Raw genomic sequence first — 24,511 nt, 5'->3', positions numbered from 1 at the left:
CCATTTTACTAGAGAGGGAATAAATATCCTAAAGGTACCAGATCCTGTCTCATCTTGGAAACTAAACAGGATCAGCCCTGGTTAGTACTTGGATGGAAGACTGCCATGACTACTATGTGCTGTATATTTCACAGGAAGGAAATGGCAAAGCCACCTCTGAGTATTGCTTGCCTAAGAATACCCCATGAAATTCACAGGGTCACCTTAAGTCAACAGACTTGAAAGCATGCGCACACGCACACACACAGTCTTTATTCAGTACCTTTATAATAAAGTCTTTAAAACTATCTTTACATTGGCTTTTAATAAGGTTTATCTAACTGTTCTTTCAAGGCTGGTTAAAATTTCTATTCTCTGTTTGAGCATTTTTTCCTGAATAAATATGAATATGGTACAGCCTTCACATCTACAAGGGATACTTTCCAGGTCTTCCCGTAGATAACAGAAAACACATAGAGTGCCCTATCATTTGACTACAACTGAGCAATAAGCATAAATAGCACTGGATGACCTAAAAGGTCCACAAACATTTTCAGAACACAGGAAAGTAAAACCATGTAACTGAGTCCATGGATAACAGGTTGTACTTCACTAAGAAACTGAAAGCTGTGCTGACATAGAGGCTTCTCTTATATTCCCCATTATTATTTATCAGACAGGATTTATATTGGATCACAAAGGGTTGAATAACATTAGACTTTTCTTTGCTATGCTAGCTTTATTTAAAAATAAGCAAGGATTATGTTAGTTCTTTCTGTGCAGAGAAAGCTTTTCATAAATTTTCCTGAGGGATTTTGCTGAATATTTTGATACAGTTTTCCTATGGGAGGTTTGTTTTTGCATTAGTATGATGCATGTGACTTCTTTTTGGCATGACAATTAATGAAGTGCTCTTTAATTATGTTGCAGTACTCCTTATCTCATATATTTAATTTAGTCTTTGAACTTTATAAGAATCTCAGAAAATACCAAATACAGTATTCAAATGACTCAAATATAAGATTTCATTTCTAAAATGATCCAATAGACATGCTTGATTGATAAAATTTGGTTTTATCCAGTTACTCTATAAAAAGGAACATATCAGATATGATTATTTGAATTCAAACACCATCACTGATATCTACAAGGTATGGGAGGGTTTTAAGTGGTGTCTTTGGCTTAAAGTTCCTGGCCTGTATGCTTACATTTATCAAGATGTCTCAATGTATCATAAACAAACATACTATTTAGATCAGTGATTTATATTCTTTTTAATATTTGGAGGAATATAGTATTATTCCAGTGAACTGAAGTTTAAACTTGATCTAAATGTAAGACATCTTCCTATCTTTAGATTTCCATCTTACTACATAGCAAGACAAGACAGAGCCACTTACTACATTTATAAATTATTTCATGATACAAAGATATCCAACCCAGAATTTCATTATACAGTAGAGTCTCACTTATCCAACATTCGCTTATCCAATGTTCTGGATTATCCAACGCATTTTTGTAGTCAATGTTTTCAATACATCATGATATTTTGGTACTAAATTCGTAAATACAGTAATCACTACGTAGCATTACTGCCTATTGAATTACTTTCTGTCAAATTTGTTGTATAACATGATGTTTTGGTGCTTAATTTGTAAAATCATAACCTGTTTAATAGGCTACTCCTTAATCTCTCCTTATTATCCAACATATTCACTTATCCAACATTCTGCCAGCCCGTTTATGTTGGATAAGTGAGACTCTACTGTATTTCTTTCTATCATTTTGGCCATTAGCAAGTGGAGTCTTCTCTTAAAACTACTACACACAAAGAAAATCATCCAGGGTTTGGTGTTACCCATATTCAGATTACACTAACTGCTATCACTTCTTCTCATCCAGCTCCAATGTAGATTTTTTGGTACTAAACTGGCATCTGTGAACACTACTGTTATAGACTTGATGAGGATTAACAAACCAAAATTTAATCCAGACAAGAGTCCCAGTCAGTTGAAACACAGATCAAGGAACAGAACTGTGTTCAACCTGTGTTGAATGGGGCTACACCCCACCCCCACCCCCCGAAATCTGAATTTTGCAGCCAGAGCTAGCTTCACAATTTGAATTAACTCCTGTTAGCTCAAGATGTGTTCATCTCTGAGCCTGGATGCTCAAGTTTCAGTGGTGAGCAGAAGTACATTTATATAGATTGAACTTTTCTCCTATGGACCTGTAGATGTCATAGTGACACATGCTTTGATTACAACTCATTTGAATTACCATAACACATTAAATCCTCCCTGATCTTGGAAGTTAAGCAAGATCTGCTCTGGCTAGGACTTAGATAAGTGACTACCAAGGAACACTAAGTGCTGTGAGCTATATTTCAGAAGAAGCTGGAAAAACATCCCCGAGTTTCCTTGACTGAGAAAATCTTATAAAATTCACAGTGTCACCCTAAGCTAACAAGCCCACGCAGACATGCATATTACATACATACATACATACATACATACATACGGTACTCTTCATGGGTCTGCCTTTGGAAACTTTTTGGAAACTGTACTGGGACTGCTTAACAGGAATATAAAATTCTCATATTGCTACAGCTTCACTGACTACAAAACTCAAAATCTATATCTATAAAGCCCTACATGACTTCAGTCCTGAGTATATGAGAGAGTTTATTTCCCCAAATGAACATGTCCACATTTTAAGATCTTTGGGGAAGGCCTTTATATTGCATTTATCCAAACAGTAATTTTTGATGGAATGGCTGCTCCTAAGCCATGGAGTTCTTCCCACAAGAGACTAGGCTGACCTCATTTCTGCTCTTTCCAGGAATAGACAAAGGCCTTACGAAACATAATAGCCTTTGCATATTACCTGGTTGTTTCAGAAGGGTTTGAGATGTTTAACTGGAAATTGTTTTGAAAACAATGAGACACATTTATTTTGACCTTAACATGAGGGTAAAACAACATACACTTTGAATATAACATTTATTGGCCACATCAGAAAATGTCTTTATTGGTTATTGAACTCTGGTTCCTGAAGATGTACTGGGCATTGATATATATTTCTTCTAGTGGTTTGGGTGTGGCCAACTACTGGCTGAAAGTCTTATAACTATACAATTATTACTGCTTGTTAAGTATTTTTTCCTCTACTAGGCTATATCACCAATACACAGAATTCATTCTTCTATCAAAAATATTAAGTTGTCTGAGCATGGAAAGCAGACATCAATGCATCAATGAAAGCACAAATACACTCCTGCTATACTTGCCTGACATGTTATTTTCTAGTTATTTTTATTTTTGACTAAATAGTTAAAAAAGAACTTTTCTTAAAAGATCACATACTACATATTATATGGTAGATTATAGGTATACTCAATTGAGATCATATGGTCACCACTTTTATATTTTATATTATACACACATGGGTTTTGTTAACAAGTTAAAGATGAGCAACATCAATTTTTTTAAAAAAAAAAATCTTTATTCTGCCTGACCACAAGTTTTTAACACAAGCCAACTCCAGGCTCTGTTTACTTATGTACATTGTTCAAACTTAGACAAACATTCCTAAATAAAATCCCTATAGATAAGGCTTTATCATTGGTAATTTTCACTTTATTAACTTTTCTAGTTAAAAAATATCCTGTTCTGGAAGAGTATTGTTTGCATCCAGTTTAAGTGAAAAGTAAATTTAAAGGACTAATGTGAAATGTTTCCAGATCTACATCAATTATCAAAACATTAATGATTCATTTAGGAGTACTGTATATAATTCTTTGGTGGGAAGGAGCCTTTTGCTTTGCCATTTCATGTATCTTTGAAAAATCTTTTATTAAGCTAAATTGCTTTTATCTTCCTTATCCCAGTCTCAATGATGAAATTACATTACAATGATTTTTTTCTATATACTTTCACAACTAATTGTGATTTTTGTGTTGTTTTTCATTAAAAAGATGCTTTAAAATTAACATAAAGCCTATCTTCTCTGTTATAGTTTCAAATATCCAGTATTAAACGAAGAAACTATCTAACAGTAAAAGTCACATCTTTATTCTTCTGCAACAACCTATAATGTGTCTCTCTTATTGCCTGATTAAAAAAGTCTACCACCTACATTTCTTTAAAGACAACTTCCATATAACTCTAAATTCAAAACAGTAAAGATAAGAATTTGAAACTCTCTTAATTGTGCTGGAACATTTGGTAACTCCTCCCAGAAAATAATGGCATTGAAGTAGGTAGACGCCAGACTTCTCAGGGCTGCAGACTTTAAAGTTCCAGTTCTGGGCACATTTACCTAGACATAAGGATCAGGGAACCCAGCGGGACTTCCTCACCATTTCATGTCACTGTACTGTAAAGGTCAAGAGAACCTTTAAGGTTGAATACATTTTCCTACACAAAACATGCAGGCACTAATATTGGAATGCATGTGTACTATTCAGTGCTTTATGCTCAGATCCCTTTCAAAAAGACTGAAACCCCACTGTTCAGCTTGGATTGGAAACCCGGGGATGGAGAAGTGAATCAGAGGCCTCTTCTGAAAGACTATATGCACAGTCCTAAATAGTGGATCACTGAAAGCAATTGGGCATGCAGCTACCCAGCAAGATACATACCCAAATCAATCTAGTTCTATATATTTAGGCTGCATAATGACAACAAACCTTTGGCTTATATGTGCCCTTCTCTTCCAGCACATAAAACCTAACCCTGAGGTGCCTCGACATTTACACGCCACCACAGTTTGCCCACTATGATAATGAAGCAAATGATGTTTTGCCTCAAACCATAGCATTGCTGTGTATGAGGGGTGAAGGGAACATATGAGTCTAACGTCACCAGTGTCTCAGTATTCCAGGCTAAACCAGGCACAAGCTGGATCCGGCTCAAGCAAAGTCCAAGGAGGCAGGGGGCAGCTTTTCAAAAATATACATTCCATGTACATTTTATTTTTAAAATTTGGGTGGTTTGTATGTGTATGTGAAATATGACATAAGTATTTCAGGACAACAACATTATTTAAGGAGGCCAATGTGTACCCAAATCACATGGTTTTTCTCCACATCCTGCCTAATACAATAACTGGACAATATTATGCAGTGGTTCTGTCTTGTCTTGGAGAGGTGTGCTCAAATGGAGGAGCTGGAGATTGGTCAGTGAGTTCCCCCAGGACATGGAACAATGGATTCAAATCACAGGAAAATAGATTCCACCTAAACACTAGGAAGAACTCCCTAGCAGTAAGAGCTGTTTGGAAGTGGAAATGCTGTCTCAGAGTGCAGTGGAATCTCCTTCTCTTGAGATTTAACAGCAAAGTCTGGATGGCATCTGTCAGGGGTACCCTGATTGTGTGTTCCTGCATGGCAGGGGACTGGACTGAATGGCCCCTGTGGTCTCTTCCAACTCTATGGTTCTATGATTTCTTTCCACCCAACTGCAAGGAAGGGGTTCTTGAGCTAAACCAGTGCCTGGATGAGAGCAAGCAAACTAAAATTTAATCCAGACAAGAGAAAGGTGCTTTAGATTAAAAAAAAGTATCTGGAAATGGGGGTTCAGCTTGTGTTACATGTGATTACACTTTCCTGGAAAATTGAAGTTTGCAGTTTGGGGGTACTCTTGAAGTCTGGAAGCTGAGGGGTTCAGCAGTGACTAGGAATATATCTGCAGAGTTAAGGCTAGTATAGGAGCCCCGGTGGTGAAGTGCGTTAAAGCACTGAGCTAGAGACCAAAAGGTCCCAGGTTCAAACCCTGGGAGCGGCGTGAGCGGCCGCTGTTAGCTCCAGCTCCTGCCAACCTAGCAGTTCGAAAACATACCAATGTGAGTAGATCAATAGGTACCGCTCCAGCGGGAACGATGCTCCATGCAGTCATGACCTTGAAGGTGTCTACGGACAACGCCGGCTCTTCGGCTTAGAAATGTAGACGAGCACCAACCCTCAGAGTCAGACATGACTAGACTTAACGTCAGGGGAAACCTTTACCTTTACCTTAAGGCTAGTATACCAACTGTGCCAATTCATGAAGATGTTGGATTTAGCTGCTATGGTACATCCCTTGATTACAGCAGTTTGGATTACAGACAGTCCCCAAATTACGAACAAGATCGGCACTGTAGGTTTGTTGTTAAGTTGAATTTGTATGTAAGTCAGAACAGGTACATTTTAAAGTGCAACTGCAGCCATACACACAAACGTGTGTGTGTGTATGTATGTCTGTATATGTATGTTTTGGATAGCATAGGGAAGGGGTAACACCCCTGTGGTGATTTTTTTTGCTGTCTGTACCCTGTTCAGAAGATTTTGTCTCACTTTCTGTCCCTGTAATAACTGAATTTTGAAAAATGTGGCTTGTTGTAGAAACAAGGATTGGAGACAACTTTTCCCTATGAGCACTCTTCCAGGAGTGAATTTCTCTTTCTAGGGGTAGATTTCTCTCACTTCTTGTTCTCCCCCCCCCCCCCCCACACACATTCTTAACAACGAGTCGTTTGTAAGTCAGATGTCTGTAATTCGGGGACTGCCTGCCTGTACTGTAATGCACTCTACGTGGGGTTGCCTTTGATAAGCACTCAGAAACTTCAGTTGGCTCAAAGAAATGCAACCAGGCTGCTAACTGGGCCTTACTACAGGGACACACAACTCCCTTGATACAATAGCTCCACTTACTGTTAGTCCATTTCCTGAGACAATTCAAAGCACTGCTTTTGATATATAAATCCTTTACCTTTACCTATAGATCTTAGGTCCTGGTTATTTGAAAAATTATATCTCTCTTTATGAGTCTATTAGTCTAAGATTGTATGGAGACGTCCATTTCTCTTTCTCATGTTTTGCTTGTTAAGAAGGGAGAGGGCCTTCTAGTGGCTGTTCACACATTTTGGAACTCCTTCACTAGGGAGCTGAAGATGGCTCCTTCCTCTTCTTTTCTCAACAAGTTAAGACATATTTATGCCATCACAATATTATAAACTAACTACTGTTGGGCATTTTCGCTGTGTGGTGCTGTTTTTAAAGTGTGTGTATATAGTCTTTTAATGCATTTTAATATTTTAAAATTTTAATGTCTAACTTTACAAATTGCTCAATTGCTTTTAAAATCTTATATTTACACTTTTATTAATGTTTTCATAGTTTTTTTAAAAAAAGAATTGCTTTCAATATATTACTAGTCACCTTGAGTCCCATTATTGGGAGAAATGCAGGACATAAATGAATAAAATACTTTTTGTCATAAAGAACAGGGTGTATTTGTAGGGAAATTTCAGCCAAACTTATGCTTTGAGAAGAATTCCCTGCTCACAACTTAATGGGGCAAGATCACTTAATCATCCTTGAATTCTTTCTTATGGTGAAAAGTAAAAAAGTCTAATATCTTTTAGTGTAGGAAAAAATAGGGTAAGTAAAACATAAGGACCTTTAATATTATAAGCATACTAATTAATCAGAAATATGTACTACTCTCCTTTTCATGCAATTTAAAGTTGGGACCAAGCTAGATGCATGATGACTGAATAATATCATTTGTAAAGCTTTGCAAAAACAATAACAACAAAACAACTCTACAGTTCTAATATACCTGACTAAAGATGTAAATATATAGTATTAACTTCCTGGAGAAAATAAATAAAAGGACAGTATCAGAAAGACAGGGGCTCCCACCCACTTGTAATTTGGGTTCCAACCACCAGCAGAGGTAGGCAATGGCTAAATTTACTCATGGTATTACTAGCACTTGATGTTCCATACCCTTGAACTAAAAGGATCATAGCTCCTGAAATGAGAATTTAAAAGAGAAGGATCTGAATGTGAAGGTTAGTATAAATATAGTGAATAATGACATATATGTTAATAAATATCTCACTGGGCCCTCAGTGTAACTTTGGTTCTTATTGCATGCTTTCAAGTCATTTCTCAGAGTGTAGCTTACAAAATGCCAGTAACAAAACTGTTAAAAATAAAATAAACTGGCTCCAAGTTATATATATTTTTTAAAAACATCACAATTATCAATCAGGGTGACTTAATAAAACTGCAAGTCAACCAACAGCAAATAAAATATTAATTATTCAAATTTAAGAATAGCAACAGGTTAGAAGTGTTATTACTTTCCCCAGGATCTAATTTTGGAAGTAAAAATCCCATCTATATATTTTCTTTACCTTCTATACATACATACATACTACATATGAAAACACTCATTCTGAAGACACACACATATGCACCTACACATTTCAAAGACACTTTTTAATCCTGGACTCTTATCAAATATTAACAGAGATACGTTTTATCATCTCTTTACACAAACTTAAGCTCTTCCTAGAAAAAACCTAACACACACTACAAAAATGTCTACCTACCTAAAAACTGTACTTTTGCCCATTAATTTTTTTGTGTCTGCTGAAGCAAGCAAGCTTTGATGGACACTTCCTGTAAATGAAGTAGATTCAGTTATTAGAAAAATTGTTTGACTCAACAACATTAGCAAAAACAATAGAAATGGAAAGTATAACATACATTACAGGAGTTTTAAAAGGCTCATCAAGAACATTTGGTTTCTCCTAATTGTGAAATGAAAATGAAACCTAGTCGAAACAGCAACACTTCAGAGACAATTGTCAATATTATTATTTCACAATATTAAAAGAGACTATCTGACTTCTATTATATTTCTTCAAGCTGTTAAGAGACCTTCTAGAACTCCATCTCCATAGTGCTGTTCAACCAGGAGCCAATAAAAAAACAAAAACAAATCAGAGATAAGGTTTTGTCTGAAATTCAGAAAATCATTTAATGTTGAGATCCATTTTTACATAATGGTTACAAAACCATACTAACCCCGCATGAATTTGCAAGTCACTTTAAAGTTATCCTAAAGATAAATATGTCCTTGTCACAATGACCCATACATGCACAGGAAGAAACAAACCAACTCTTTTTCTACATGTTGTGGCCTAATTCAGTTATTGCCTATTTATTTGTTAGAAGAACTTACTGTCTGCTTTCCCAATAAAATGTTTCCTTGTTACATTTTATTGCACTCTAGATAACACATCCCTCAAAGTGGCAGATAGCAGCACTTCACATGACTGAACCAGCGCACACACAAAGGAAGAGTTCAGCTGTTACCTCCACACTTGGAATTCCAACAAGGGCATGAGATTTCTGGCTTTTGGCAATAACATAACTGAGCAAGTATATCTGAAACATCACTAAATCACAAGAACAGTGGACTACAAACATAATAATGTGTTGCATTATGTGTAAGTTTGGAAGAAACAATAAGCACTTAAGTTTAACAACTATGTTTAATATAACACCTTATAATGTTCATGGACTAAAATTTCCTGCATTTCATATATTTTCTACTGATAAACAGCCAATTACACACCTACGCTGTTATTTTACCATTCTATTCTACATCTCCCTTGACTATTCAAACAGTAGTTTCGATGAAATATTATCTATTATTTTCACCATGTAATTGAAAGTTTGCCATGTTTATATCAATCGATGCATCCTTGTCTTTCTTCCTAAACTAAAATCTTAGCCTTGTAAATCCTTCGTTTGTTCTAACAATCTCATTGTTTTAGTCACCCTTGGAGAACTTTATGCTACTATTCAGATGGTGTGACCATTTGGGACCATTCCATACCACAGATTTATAGCATAATAGTTCCTGCTGGTTTATATCCTTCCTATAAGTTTAATTGCCTTTTCATTGCCAAAGGCCTCAAAAACGTTGAGCTTCCTATCCCTCTCCTTGAATTACTACAAATCAGAACCCATCAATTTACAAGCGCGAAATAAATTTTCATCTCAAGTGTATTCTTATGCAAGCAATTACAGTGAACCTTATTTGCCATTTGATTGTTAGTTCCACAAATTAGAAATATACAGTGGGCTCTCCATATTTGCTGGGGCAAAAGTATAAAAATTGCAAATAAAAACTGCAATTTTAAAAAATTGGGAATACCTCTCTAGAAATCTTTAGGTCTTCCAGTACAATTCTTGGTCAACTTTTTCTACTGGAGCATCCTACAAATGCCTAGAGAAATGCTCTCTCCGGGAATTTCTAAATCCTCCAACATAACATCCAGCAAAAGCTGACTGGAAGATCTAGAGATTCCTAGAAATTATACATTAATCAAATGCATGAATAATCAAATTTTCAAAAGTCCAATCTACATGTTTTTCACAATCAGATTTTATCTTTACTCAATACTAGCTTGGGTACCCGACAATGCCTGGGTTATTTGAAAAAGGCATTATTTACTTTTGGATGTTATGAATGGACATGAAATTGGTGCAATTCTATGGCTGATGGGTTTAGCAGTAGCCTCTGAATGTGGGAAAATGGACTGCAAATCCCATCATATATGGTCAGTCCTCCCCCAAACATCACCAGGATGTAAAGTGCATCATTGGGGAGGGGGTCTGTGTCCCAAGTTTGGTCCATATCAATGGCTGATGGAATTTGTAGTAGTCTCTGGAAATGGGTGGCCGTACTGCAAATCCCATCATCCATAGTCCATGGGGGTTCCGTGTCCCAAGTTTGGTCCAGGTCCGTCATTTGTAGGAGTCACTGTGGCCTGTGGAAGTTAGAGCCCGTCAGAAAAATACATTGTCACACACATACATACATCACCACATTCATACATACATGCATACATACACTCACTTTTATTATATAGATTTTAAATTGTTTTACACTGTTGTAAAATTCTGACTTTTTGCATGAAGTTATAACATTTTTCAATCATCAGATTTTTGGTTGTATCTTGTTTTAGCTTTGTAAGCCACCTGCTGAAGAAAGGATGTAATATAAATTAAACAAATATATATAGGGCACTAGTGTAGGCAATGTTTGGGAAATTACCAGCAGAATGTTGACCATGCTCCCCACCATAAAAATGTGGCTATTTCTAGTAATCTCAGAAAACACGTTTGCAAAAAAGTATGGAGGCTGAATACAAGGAAACAATATGCATATGCATGAAAAAATATGTTTGGTAGTGGTATCTCATATTTATAAATTAATGAAATCATTACTTTCTATGATGAAACATTTTTCAAATGAAGATTCTCCCTGAACATTTTAAAAGTAAAATGTATCAAAATGTTTAGTATTTTGATAACAGTGTTACTGTTCCTTCATTTCCCTCACTTCCTCAACTCACAGGCATAATTTAAAAAAAACCAAAGAGCTATGATTCTTACCACCAGGCAAACATTTTTATTAGTCTCTGCTGTTAATCTAGTAACAATGTAAAAAGATAGTGGACCAGCAAGGGTGCTCTATGCCCTCATCCCGGTCTCTGAGTTTTCAACCTGACTATATTGGTTAGTCCATAAGAATAAAGAGCAAGGTGAAGTGCATTCCTAATGTAACAATTCAAAGGAATTACCACTTTCTCTAACAAATGAGAAGCATTCTCTTGACTCAGTGCAGTTGCTACAGGGCTAAGCCTTCTTTTATGATAAGCAAGTGACCTAGATTTGCTTCCTTTAATCTGTCATTCTTTAACAGCATTCACAGGGCATAACACATCCTAGTCAACCCAAGAATATGCTACTTAACATTACACAGAAAAATGCTACAACCCAGTGTACAGTTATTAAAGCAACCTGCAACACATGCTTATAATACAAATGTGATTAGCAAATAGAAGAGTCAAGAAAGGTGCTGTGTTTTGAGTATTAGACTACAACACTGGATACCAGAGTTACAATCTCTGCTTAACCATGGACATTCACTGGGCAACACTGGGCAAGCTGCACCTCTCAACCTCTGAGAAAGGCAATGGCACCCAGCCTCAAACAAAGTTTGCCAAGAAAAAACCCTGACAAGTTTGCCTTAAGAGATGCCATATCTCGAAACTTGAAGACGCACAGCAACTAACAATTTATTAAGTGTGCACCAGAATGCAATTTTAGGAACACTGTGGTATACATTTATGTGTATTTACATCTTAAAAACAAAGCCACTATAAAAATGCAGTATTTCCAACTCAAGTCTATTACATAGTGTTTCAGGGTAGAAGCTTCCTCAGTAGAAGAAATAGATGTCTTCTTGTATCTATAAAACCAATAGGTTGATCTATGACCACAATTCAACATTAAATAAATTCAATGCAAAACATATTGTATATATGCTGTATATACTTTCCATATGCTTTCTGTGGTTATAAAGCTTTGATTATTTAATGACTGCTTTCATGTTTGAGTGTGTAATTCTACCTATTTCCTCTTTTAACTACTGAACAACTGATATTTTCTATCAAAAACGAGAATGGTTGTTTGAAGACTTATAAATATATTTTGGCATAGATATTTAAGCTTAATATTGTTCTTTAATAAGTCAGGAGACAAAATGTGTCATCTTGCAACACAATGATTTCTAATTCAACAGCAAACCTGAGTTATGTACCAACAGGTACATGCAATTTCACCACTTCAGGTTTTTCTCTCCACTGGGGAATTTTATTTACCAAATTACTTGCATATGTAAATATGTTATACATTTAGAAAGTATCAGTAAAGTGCAGGAAAAATCCCAGCCTATGTTCACAAAGAAAATGTCATACGGACATCTTCATCCTAGAAAAATTCATGTCAAATAGTACTTTTTCCCTCCCACACCTGGAAATACAATCCAGATATTCAGAATTCCACATTAATAAAAGCGTTGCAAATAATTAGACTCTGCATTACCCTGTTGCTTAGCAAGAAAAAAGTTCACTAGAAATGGAAGAATCCCTATGTTCTACAACAGGCGTCGGAATTGTACAATCCTCCAGATGTTTCTGAACTTCGTTTCCCATATCATGTCACCACCGTCTATGTTTGCTAGGACTGATGGGAGTTCTAGTCTAGTTCTAGTCTGACAACATGGGGAAGGATGCGTAACTCCCAACCTTATTCTACAGGCTTTTCTCCAAGACTATGTACGTGTTCTAACAGTAACAGTTTAGTAGGTTATATTTCAGAGGAACCAACCAGCAAAACCACATCTTAGTATTCCTTGCTTAAAAAAACCAAATGGGGTTGCCATAAGTAGAAAGATGACTTGAAGGCACATGCATACACACAATTCTACCTGCAAACCAATTATTTCTCTAAATTGCTCCTTATTACACACACCTGCTTGCATGTGTTACAGTTCTGTGCAAGCACAACTGAGGTACTAATAAATATCTATCCTACTTTTTCATGTGCAATTGGTTTTTTTTAAAGAAAAGTGCAAAATATTCTGAATACAGTATGACCCCTATATCTGTACAAATACAGATAGGTAAAAAAAATGAGGGTGGGAATGGGAATTCAGCCTGAAAAAAGTGAGCGGGAGAAGAGCAAGAAAAGTAATTTGCCTCTATTAGGGACCCAGCAAGAAGGCAGTGGTAAATGGCAATGGAGAGAAGCCCCTCCTGGCATGATGTGGAAGCAGTACTCTCGTCCCATTATGCTTCCAAACCAGAGAAAGAAAAGCAGTCTTCCCTCTGACTCCACTTTCCTTTTTTGGCCTCCCATTTTGGGCACTTGAGGTGGAACAGAACAGAACAGAGGTGGCCATTTTTAACATGAGATTAGTGCATAAGCCTCAACTTGAGAAGCCCCACTTAAAAATGACTACTGAAGCTCCGTTCCACTTTAAATACCCAATATCAAGCTCATCAAGCCGTCACGGTTCTCTCTTTCTAGCATTGACCCATGGATAAGTTGGTTCAGGCTTTGAGTTACTATTTTGTCAAAAAATTTCAACTTAGAATGTATGGTAAATACAGGAGCACGACACATTCAACTTACATGTAACACAGAAAAATATTCTAAAATGTTTAATTTCCTCCTGAATCAATCTAGGATGGCTTGATATGTTGCAATGTCATTAGTTATTCAGATACAATAAGCAATCCCAGAGGAAACATGATAACATGGATCTCTAAGCAGCTTTCAGACTGGCTAAACTAATTTCAAAAACTGCCAATGAGGCTGGAATCAGCAAGCAAGCTTAAAATAATCAGCCTAGAAGGGGTATTTGTAGCTTGCTGTCACCTTTGCTGTCATCTAAGCACTCAGGGAACAGATGGAAATGCAAACCAAAGAAAATTTTATTATTACAATTGTTTTAACATAACAAACATAATGTAATTCTGTAATATCAAGAGACTATTAGGACTTCAAGATGTGTTGACATTCTACTTGAGATAGTGTAACAGGAAAGGTGGGCAGAAAACAAAATGTGTTCCAAATTTCTCTCCAGCTGCTACAAACTCTGGTCAAGTCCATATATCTACAAGAAGATAGAGTTTGTAAAATGAATTCCAGAAGATATTTTTTAACTGATTACCTTAAAAAGTGATTAAACAACACATATACACAAACATACTTGGAACACTCTTATTTCTCAGCCAAAGGACCTCTTCATACGTGCCACTGGAATCACCGCAAATTGCAGCAATTCTGGTAATACACATTCAGGAGTGTGGGAACCTATCACCCCACGCCGCCCACTGCCCCAGCTTCCCCCCTACCTTATCACAGGGTGAGAAGCGTCCTCTGGCAGGCTTTCCCCATTGAGGGCAATACAACTATGAGAAGCTTCCTGTGTTGCCACTGCCGGCTTTTTTTTTCAGTGGCAACTCCGGTTCCACAGCAGTTTTGCCCCAGAAGTGTGTGATGGGAGCCAGTGGGCTCCGTGGCAAAGCTGCTGCAGAATACGAGTTGCTGCCGATATTTGCCCCATGTGAAGAGGGCAATAGTTAGAAAGATTGTAGGATTGTATATCTCCCCAGAAAAACAAAACTTATCCATATTTGGTCTTCTTTACCTCAAGAATATGTTATGTTGGTTGACATGAGCAAATGCATCAGACCATAGTTTCAAGTTTGGGACATAACACAAGACAGCAGGAATAGTCCTAAATTCAAATGTGAGACAATGGGAGAGAGTACTGGTCCACAAGTAATTTCTCAATGTAATCATCTGTGGTTTATTGAGACAGGAACATTATATCCCAGATCTCAAATATATTACTTGATATTACTAAGCTGAGCACAATTTTTAGGACTAAAATCTAGTACTAATATTACAAAGTCAGAAGGCTGCACATTATGGCTCAGCATTAGCTGTAATCATCCCTAAGATGTTTGACGCAACTTTTCAAAGGCTTTTCAAGCAGCAGTAATTCTCACTACTTTTAATCTAACTTCAAAACACCAGAAAACAAAACCATTCACTCATACTTTGACAGCTGAAGCAATCAGAAGAATTTTTGATGTTGTAAGTATCAAAATCTCAATGTAAGTCAAGGAGTGACTCTGTCCCTCCTCTCAACCATATGTGTATATCAAAGTATGAAAAGATGAGAAGGAAAGATTATTAGCTCTTCTTCCAACACAGCAAGATTCCTTTCTTTTCCCTCTAAATTTTCTGCAACATGCATAGAAATTCAGGTAAAACTAGTTATATGTTGTGTTGATATTGGACAAGTGATGACTATTTGGCCATTGTATTTATTGACCTCTGTACTGTACATTTAGAAGTAACTTACTAAATAATTACTATGACATTCATTTTTTACAACAGGTATATACACACTGGGTTGACATTTTATCAAACTGTCGACTACTTCTTAGGCAGTCATTGCTAGTTCAGCTCCAATGTGAAATTCGGATTTTTTGCCCCAATACATATTTCACATTTGCTAACTCTCCATCTCATTTGCCATTTCAATCTCTTTTTATTCACATAATAATTTAGCATCATTGGCAAATTTAGCCACTTCATGATTGTTCATGAACAAGTTAAAAGGAACTGGTCCAATTACCTGAGATACCCATTGCTCATACTCCTCTCCTCCACTGTGACAACAGGCCATTTATTCTTACTCTTTTGCTTCATAAATGTTCCGATTCCAAAAGCAAATTCTCCTATCCCATGATTATGAAGCCTGTTTCAGTGTTTTTCAATAGTGACTTCATTATAAATTTTTTTGAAATCCAAATAGAAAGTATCTACCAGAAAGCTGCTCCTACTCCTATGTTTACTGACACCTACAAGTCCTATAAATTAATGAAACATGTGTTGTCGAAGGCTTTTATGGCCAGGATCACAGGGTTGTTGTATGTCTTTCGGGCTGTGTGGCCATGTTCCAGAAGCATTCTCTCCTGACGTTTCGCCCACATCTATGGCAGGCATCCTCAGAGGTTGTGAGGTACCCCACAACCTCTGAGGATGCCTGCCATAGATGTGGGCGAAACGTCAGGAGAGAATGCTTCTGGAACATGGCCACACAGCCCGAAAGACATACAACAACCCTAATGAAACATGGTTTACCTTTGCAGGAGACATGCTCCTTCTGTTTCAGCAGGGCTTGTCCTTCCATATACTTGATCATTTTATCCTTAATCACAGTTTACACCAAGGATCACGGCAAATGGCCTATAATATCATGGATGTCTCCCTTGATCCATATTTTAAAAACTGGTGTTATCCTGGCCATTCTCCAGTCTCTCGGTAAAGAAGCTGATCTCAGAGAGTTCTCTACTGGTATCATCTGGATCCAGTGGTTTCCTAAACTGTAATTTGTCAAAGACATTTCATACTTCCCCTCTTTCCATTGCCATTTGCCTCAGCAATTCACTCTCCTCTCATGGAAATGGTGGTTCCCTTTCTCAGTTACATCTATAACTTCATTGTTATCCCATGATCCAACTGGTTCCCTAGTTCTCCTCCTGCTCTTGATGCATTTAAAATATATATTTTACCAGAGTCCACTTGGGGAGATAGGTGCAGAATATAAATAAATTATTATTATTATTATTATTATTATTATTTCGGTTTTGATGCTATTAGCAATATTCTCCTCCATATTTTTAAATATCAAATTATCAATTTTCAGTTGCTAGTACATGTTCTTCTAAGTTTGGGAGAGACTTTCAGTTTGTGAAAGAAACTCTTTTATCTTTAACCCTTTATAGTGCACATAAACTATGGTAGTGACCCCCTCTGGACATCATATGTCCTTTTCTGACTCGTGGCATGAATTTTAGCTGACCTTCTACTGAGATGGCTTTTGAGTTGTACTCAAGCATCTTGGAGATTCAATAGTTTTAACTTTATCTTTCAACTCTCTTTTTACCAGTTTTCATAATCCAGATACACTTCCTCCTCTGAAATAAACTAGGACTGTTGAAGTTCCCTGGGGTTTTCCCATTCACATATAAATTAAACTTCACAGTATTGTTGATAATATTTCAGATGGTTCAATTATACTCACATCTTGCGCTGGGCCACAGACAGTGCCACTTAGGATTAAAAAGTTCAGGCTGTCTCATCTCTAGTTGATTCTAGGGGAGGAGATTTCCTAAAGCATACTCATTAAGGATATTCAGATTTTTTTTCTTTGTTATGGCCTGAATACCAGTTAGCAAAGCAATGTGATAATAAGTCATTCATTACTACAACATTACCAACTGTAGATGCTTCCCTGATTTCATTTTCTATCTCTAAATCCTCCCAACCTGAAAAAATATATTGGAAATGTTATATCGTAATCATTTTTCCTCTCTACTTTCTGAATGTTGGCAATGTAAGATTTTTAGAACTCATTTCTCCTATATGAAGATGAATGTATAGTAAATAAATTCTAACTGATGCACAAGCAGCTGCATTATAATCTTTTTCTAAATGTTCAACTATAATCCTATTACACTTTCCTCATGAGCCATTCTATATCTTATAGAACTTCCCAATTAACAAGTATACCAACTTATGTTCTACAAATTAGAATAAAAACGAAAAAAACCACTGGTACAACATTTTTATCAGAGGGAAAGTAATCTCTACATCCTCCAGCTTAACTTTATGGTCAACCTCTGCCAGAAGATGCCTATGGAATCATGGTGGAAATGCCTAGAGAAGTGCTATTTCTAGGAATGTCTTTGTTCTTCAGTGCAACTCCATGACAGAGGTTCATCACAAAGTCATGCTGGAGTACCTAGAGATTCCTAAAGAGAACATATTAATCAAATCTTTAAATAATGAAATCTGCAACAGTGAAACATGTAAATCATAGAATTATAGAATTGGAAGAGATCACAAGGGCCATCCAATAACAACCTCCCTCCAGCCATGCAAGAAAATACAATCAAAGCACTCCTGACGTAACGCCATCCAGCCTCTGTTCCAGAGGAGATTCCACCATGCTACAAAGCAGCATATTCGTAATTGTCTCGGAGCAATGGGTTCTACTGACTTGGAGCAATGGGTTCAAATTACAGAAAAGATTCCACCTGAACATTAGGAAGAATTTCCTGACTGTAAGAGCTATCCAGCAGTGTAACTCTCTGCCTCAGAATATGGTGGTAGCTCCTTCTTTGGAAGCTTTTAAACAGAGGCTGGATAGCCATCTTACAGGGGTACTTTGATTGTGCTTTTCCTGAATGGCAGGGAGTTGGAGTAGATGGCCTATGTGATCTCTTCCAACTTTATGATTCTATTATTCTAATGTTTAGGTGGAATCCCTTTTCCTACAATTTGAATCCATTGCTCCATGCCCTTGTCTCAAGAATGGGAAACCCATTATCCAATCAAAACACGAAGATGGAATAAGATAAGGCACTAAAGTTATGAAGCAAAATAAAGATGTGAGAGGGGGTATATTGAGAATAAAATGAAAAAATAATAATGACAGGAAATTATGTTGGGATATAAGGAACCTACATCACAAAGTTATGTTGCATGGAATACGCATATCACATATTTATGTGGCATATATATGTCACATAAATCTATGCACAAGATGGAAAGATGGTGGAAGCACTCTCAGTTTTCTCTTTACACCACTCTGTCATTATGATTGCATGAGCACAATATATAATTTTTGCCTAGTTCCAAGAGAATGATAAGAGAACATTTTAATGCCATAAAAAAGAATTACAAACTTTCTCTTTCTTCATTTTCTAGAAAGAAGAAATTGAATGCTTTGGGTTTTTTTATATATATATAAATAGACTTAGCCATTATGTCCAAATTTTGGAAACTAGCCTTAACGAACTGCAATTTGAAACCAAAGTTTGATCTTGTTTATCTAAATTAACCAGGCTTTAAACAAATTAACAATTTAGTTAAACTAACCAGAATAAGAAGAATCCAGCTTCCAAAGTTCAGACACAAGAACCAGAGGCTCACTGAAAGTCAACTATGGACATTTTCTATTTCCTTCCCTTGCATGCAAGTATGTGAATGCAGAACCATTATTTAACCAAGCTTTTGATTCATTAGAATACAGTTGCTAAAACCTGTTTATTTTGCAAATTATACTTGATGAAAATAGTTTCTAATTAATACCTGCTATAATTTTTAGACTAGGTTTTGCTATTTACACTTTAGAAGACACAATACAAAAGGATAAGTGAATAAAGGGGAAAATGAAGGTACAAATTCTCAAAACTGCAATGTTTAATTAAAATTGTTCTGGTAGCAGAGAAGCCAAATAAATGTGGTCTCACCACAGAAGTGACAAAGCAGCCCATGATTTCTTTCTTTCCCTCTGCTGAAGCTTGATGAAGTGACTACTGTCAGGTAAAACAGATAAAGAGAAAATCAAAAGGAGCTACTTTCTGTTTGAGTAGTCCACCTTGCCATTATCCCTTTGCAGGAATCATAGTTTTTCTCCCCACTGATAAAATACTCAGCACTACTCTACTAAACGTTTTCACCATTCTATTGAAGTATGATAATTAAAAATGGCTTGATTTCCACTTTTCTGGCAGTAAACTCCACAACACTGAATGGGATTTACTTTGGAGCAGACATACACTTGAGTAGACACAAAAACATTTGGTGCTTATTATGAAGCTACTGTCTGAGCATGTTCATATGGACAGAAATTTGTTTAATTACAGTACTTTCAGGCTTAATAGTTATTTAAGTACTATGCACACTGAAGAATTATAAGCTGCGAAGCTGAGCAATTTAAAAACTTCTGTCCAACTGAAAATGTTGATTTCAAAATAAGGACTTCTATGTTAAAGAGGGTCTAATCCTAGATAGATGTGCATTGATTTGCAGCTTCAGTTATATCAAGATTTTTAATTTTAGAAAGGTAAATGGAGACAGTAATCAAGAAATCAGAAGAAGTTTAAAACTTGGAAAAGCAGCCATGAAGGAACTAAGTAAACTCTCCAAGTGTCAAGACATAATATTAAGTACCAAAGTGGGAACAATACAGGTCATAGTATTTCCTGTTTTAATGTTTTGGTGCAAAAGCTGGGACAGGAAAAAAAAAACCTGAATGAAAGACAAACAACTTGTATGACATGTAGTATGGCTGAAGAGTTCTATGGATTCCATGGACTGCTAAAATGACAAATGAATAGGCTTTCGAACAAATGAAGCCTGAATGCTCATTAGAAGTCAAGATGTCTAAACTAAAGCTACATACTTCGGTCACATCATGAAATGTAGGAGACAGTAGGAAAAGAGCAGACCACACTATAGGCGGATTGATCCAATCCATGGAAGCCACAGTGCTTAGGTTCTAAGACTTCTTCAGGGCAACTGATGACTGGAGATTTGGAACTCTTTCTTTCATAGGATCTGCTCAAGTTGGAATCAACAAACAGAACAAATCTTGAAACACACATTTTCAGAAGATGGATACTTCACATCAACAGTTTTCTGTGAAACACATAGCAAGAAAATTTTTGTAGGAGAATGTGCCTTTTAATATAAACAATAGTGTTACAACTGAAATGAAGCTATAGCTTAATCAATATGTATACAGTGTTCCCTCACTTATCGCGGGGGTTAGGTTCCAGGACCACCCGCAGTAAGTGAAAATCCGCGAAGTAGGGACACTATAGAGTCTCACTTATCCAACCTTCACTTATCCAGTGTTCTGGATTATCCATCACAGACTGCCTTTTAGTAGTCAGTGTTTTTGTAGTCAATGTTTTCAAAACATTGTGATGTTTTGGTGCTAAATTTGTAAATACAGTAATTACTACATAACGTTCCCGTGTATTGAATTGCTTTTTCTGTCGATTTGTTGTAAAACATGATGTTTTGGTGTTTAATTTGTAAAATCATAACGTAATTTGACGTTTAGTAGGCTTTTCCTTAATCCCTCCTTATTATCCAACATTTTCGTTTATCCAACATTCTGCCGGCCCTATTTTATATACAGTGTTCCCTCACTACTTCGCGGTTCACCAGGGGTCCCCAAACTAAGGCCCGGGGGCCGGATGCGGCCCTCCAAGGTCATTTACCTGGCCCCCGCCCTCAGTTTTATAATATAATATTTTATATCAGTTTTAATAATATAATATATTGTATATACATATATTGAAAATAATATTATGTTACACAATATAATACTAATAATAATACCATATAATAATATTAATTATATGTTATATATTACATATAATATTACAGTATAGTGGTATAGTTCAATATAGTAATATATAATGCTAATATTGTGCTATGATAATAATATAATATATTGTATGTACATACAGCTGCTCTGAGTCCCCTTCAGGGTAAGAAGGGTGGGATATAAATGCAGTAAATAAATGCAGTAAATAAATAATTAATTTTAGACTTAGGCTTGGCCAAAGTCTGAAATGACTTGAAGGCACATAACAACAACAATCCTAATTCACTTGACTATCTCATTGACCAGAAGCAGGCCCACATTTTCCATTGAAATCCTGATAGGTTTATGTTGGTTAAAATTGTTTTCATTTTTAAATATTGTATTGTTCTTTCATTGTTGTTGTTGTTGTTTTGCACTACAAAAAATAAGACATGTGCAGTGTGCATAGGAATTTGTTCGGGTTTTTTTCCAAATGATAATTTGGCCCCTCAACAGTCTGAAGGATTGTGGACCGGCCCTCTGCTTCAAAAGTTTGAGGACCCCCCTGCGGTTCACTTTTCATGGATTCGCTGTTTCACGGTTTTTCAATAAACTCTAAAAGACTATTATAAATCATAAAAAATTACAATTTACAGCCTAAGGAAGGGAGGAAGGAGAAGCCAAAGGGAGAGAAAAAGAGCCCAAGTGGCAACGGGAGGAGAAAGAGGCGATTTATCAACACACAGTTGGTTGATAAAGACTTAAAATAGTGTATAATTACTAAAATAACGTATAAATATTAAAATTATTATAGTGTCTCCACGAATTTTCACTTATTGCGGGTGGTCCTGGAACCTAACCCCAGGGATGAGTGAGGGAGCACTGTACACTGTTGCCAATAGCGGACTGAGGGATGACAGGCAAACTGAAGCATAGAGGACAAAACAGGGGTGTTCCTGGTTAGTTTGAAAATGCAGATTGGGGAAAAGGGACTAAGGCAGTACTTAAAGATTACACCTGCTCAAAAACACAGGTTCATGGTGAAAGTTTACTCTTCAGTTAACCCCAGGCCTGGATACTATGGTTTTACCAGCATCCAGGGGTGATGTAATACCTGTTACTAGTGTGGCAAATACATGTTACATCCTGTTTGAATTACTACAATGTGCTTTACACAGGATCTTTGAAAAATCAGAAAACTTCAGCTGGTGCAGCCAGACAACCTGCAGCCAGGCTTTTAACTAGGGCTGGTTATAGGGAGTGCACAAATCTCTTGTTATAGCAGCTCCACTGAATACTTATTCAGGTAGGGAGATGATGCTGGTTGCGATATATAAAGCCAAATCTGAAATGGCCCCGGCCGACTGAAGTCCCTTACATAAGGCTGTCCAAGTCTTGGAGCTTTGTGGGAGGCCTCTGTATTGTTAGTGGGTTGCTGTGAGCTTTTTAGGTTAAATTTGTTACTGATTTCATTCTAGGCTTTTAGCATTACTAGTAATTGTTTTAATTACATTCAATTATTATTTTGTACATTTTATCTACTTATTTTTATTTGTGTCTATTTTAATTGCTGTACGCTGCCTTGAGTCCAGACTCAGGAGGCAAGAGGGGAGAAGTGGACCTTAATGAATAAACTTATTATGGAAAGTGCAGTCCACAAGCCACATATGTTCCTCCAAGACTGTTTCTGATCCTTCTCCCACATTTAAAAAAATGTAGGATAGAGAGGGGCTTTTTTTTTTTCAAAATTGGGAGTATTCTTTGTTTTACTTGCTGGTTTGAAGAAGGCCTCTCCTGTGCATAAAACTGTCAACAGAGAGCAAAAATATAGTAAAGTTGCCTTAGAAAATACAAGTAGGAATTCTGGATACTGATTTTAAAAAAATTGTTTCATAAACCTCTGCAAGTCTTGTAGGGTGGGAGTCCACTCAGCCCCCCAGACATATCTACTCCCAGATAATTTTAAGCACTTATTAAAGGGGACACTCAACTATTTTCTACAGTTCTCTCAAGCTTCAGAATCCTATCATTTCACTTTAAAATGTTATGACATTTTATATATCATTGTAATCAACAACTGTCACATGGTATCAAGACAGCTGGATATACAACATGCATGTCATAATCCATCACACAATTACTCATGCTAACTAACAGAACCTAAAAACGTATAAGAATATTATTTTGAAGCAAACATGGTAGGCAACATTTAAAATATATTTGAGTTGTTTTAGTAGTGTAATATGCAATTCTCCCTGCTCCCACTACAGCTTGTTGTACAAGCTGAAGTCCAGTTCTGCAATGTTCATTCATGGAAAGTTTTACCAACTTTGCAGTTTCCAAATCAGTGTCTAAAATTACAAAGCTGAATTGTCTTGAGATCTCCAATGCATCCCTAGAAACCAGTGCATATTTTTGAATCTGTACCTTTACGGCAATGAAAATAAAATACTGGTTTCAAAAACTGGAGGAAAAAAAGGATTTCAGAACTAAATGAACAGGCCTACTTTCATTTTAAATAGCTGGGAAAATTGGGAAAATGTAGTCATAAAAATGACTTTCAAAAAACTATTCAAATAACATTTACATATCTCAAAATATTAAACTAAATTTTACTTTTTCATTATCTAATGCAGGGGTCCCCAAACTTTTTAAGCAGAGGGCCAGTCCACAATCCTTCAGACTGTTGAGGGGCCGAATTATCATTTGAAAAAAAAATACAAACAAATTCCTATGCATACTGCACATGTCTAATTTGTAGTGCAACAACAACAACAAAAGAACAATACACTATATAAAAATGAAAACAATTTTAACCAACATAAACCTATTAGGATTTCAATGGAAAGTGTGGGCCTGCTACTGGCCAATGAGATAGTCAAGTTAATTAGGATTGTTGTTGTGTTGTTGTGTGCCCTCAAGTCATGTCAGACTTTGGCCGAGCCCAAGTCTAAAATTAATTATTTATTTACTGCATTTATTTACTAAATTTATATCCCACCCTTCTCACCCCGAAGGGGACTCAGAGCAGCTGTATGTACATACAATATATTATATTATTAGCATAACACAATATTAGCATTATATATTACTATATTGAACTATACCACTATACTATTATATAATATGTAATATATAACATATAATTA

General features: G+C 36.3%; 1 protein-coding gene across 3 annotated transcripts in view; it reads right to left on the bottom strand.

Moving 5' to 3' along the window:
* The window catches only part of cnot2 (CCR4-NOT transcription complex subunit 2), a 66,680-nt gene that overhangs the window by 28,714 nt on the left and 13,455 nt on the right, over positions 1-24,511 (bottom strand). For 2 of the 3 annotated variants that reach the window (XM_003224620.3, XM_008116619.3), the window contains exon 2: positions 8,362-8,431. The exons of the other annotated variant lie outside the window; for it this stretch is intronic. The gene's annotated coding sequence lies outside the window, so the exon portion shown is untranslated. The remainder of the gene's footprint in view (positions 1-8,361; positions 8,432-24,511) is intronic. 3 annotated transcript variants of the gene reach the window in all.

This window comes from Anolis carolinensis, chromosome 5 (assembly GCF_035594765.1).
Source record: "Anolis carolinensis isolate JA03-04 chromosome 5, rAnoCar3.1.pri, whole genome shotgun sequence".
Classification (NCBI taxonomy): Eukaryota; Metazoa; Chordata; class Lepidosauria; order Squamata; family Dactyloidae; genus Anolis; species Anolis carolinensis.
The sequence above is the reverse complement of the archived record's forward strand: the minus strand, read 5'-3'. Positions and strand labels throughout refer to the sequence as shown.